Genomic DNA, 1,261 nt, shown 5'->3' with positions numbered 1-1,261 from the left:
ATATGATGATATATGTAGTGGTTACATAAGTGTGTTTATTTTAGTACTTAATCAAGCAATACAGTTATGATTTGTGCACTTTTATGTATGTACCGTATAGTTTAGTTTTAAGAGTTTAAAACAATGAATTCAGTGACCTTTTGAATTTCTTTACTGTCTTGTCATTCCAACAAAAGCAAATGTAAAATCTCTACTACTTCAATTTTCACATGTTTAAGACATAAATGCTTCAATTTATTCACTCGTTGCTATTGGTTGCGTTTATCTATGCCCTAGTATCCATTTGAAATTGTAAGTATAAGGGAGAGAGCAGAGTCCCCTCTGTTATTTCCTTTCCTTCTTTTCTTTACCTAGAAGAGTGCCAAGCACAACAACATGTAGAAGTTTGTCCATGCTACAGAATAAGATGCTGCATTTTGAGGAATATTAAATATTTTAAATTATTACATAAACCATACCATCACAGAGAAAAAATGAAGGGTCATTTCTGTTTTTAATATTTGTGACTAATATGCAGCTTTCAGGATGAAGTCATTAAGGAATGATGATGTATCAAAATCCCATTTTTTAATTGAAAATTTTGGAATGTGGGGGGCAGTCAGGAAAATTATGGACAATTGATCCACTGTTGGTCACTTTTTCTACAAAATCATAGCTCTTCCCTACTAAAACCAGCCTTCGGTGGGACCACCCATGTGGTACATTAAGCCTGTGTCCATGCTAGTGAAGGGAACAGCATTATTAAAACTCTAAGAAGGAGCAAATAGCATTGTCGAGGAATATGAGTCATCAGATTTGTTCAAAGTAGAGGCTTAGGAAAAGACCTAGAGTGTCCTAAGATCATGATCAGGGAAGTCGATTGGGCTCAGGTCCTGGAAGATCTATAATGGTCATTAAAGAAATCATACTTTTTAAGAAAGTTAATGTGATTGGAATAAAGAAAGACAAGCCATTCCAAAAAGTCACTTATTTTGCAGGAAAGGAAAAAGGTATCGTTCTCCCCACAAACACACACAAAAATGCTACCTTAGAAAAGACCTTCTACAGGACTTTCAAAACAAAGATGCCTGTAAATGCACAGTCACATCCTGTGTAAATGAGAGTAATCATTTGATGGCAGAAGAATTAGATTGATGCTTTCTTTCCATCACCATATTATTTGGAAATCCAAAATCTAATTTCTAATTTTAAGAAGATGGTATATAAAGTTTAAAGGGTATTTTAAGGGAGATGATTAGTATCACGAGTTATACTTAATAGT

Source organism: Mesoplodon densirostris, chromosome 11 (assembly GCF_025265405.1).
Source record: "Mesoplodon densirostris isolate mMesDen1 chromosome 11, mMesDen1 primary haplotype, whole genome shotgun sequence".
NCBI lineage: Eukaryota > Metazoa > Chordata > Mammalia > Artiodactyla > Ziphiidae > Mesoplodon > Mesoplodon densirostris.
Note: the sequence above shows the minus strand (reverse complement) of the source record.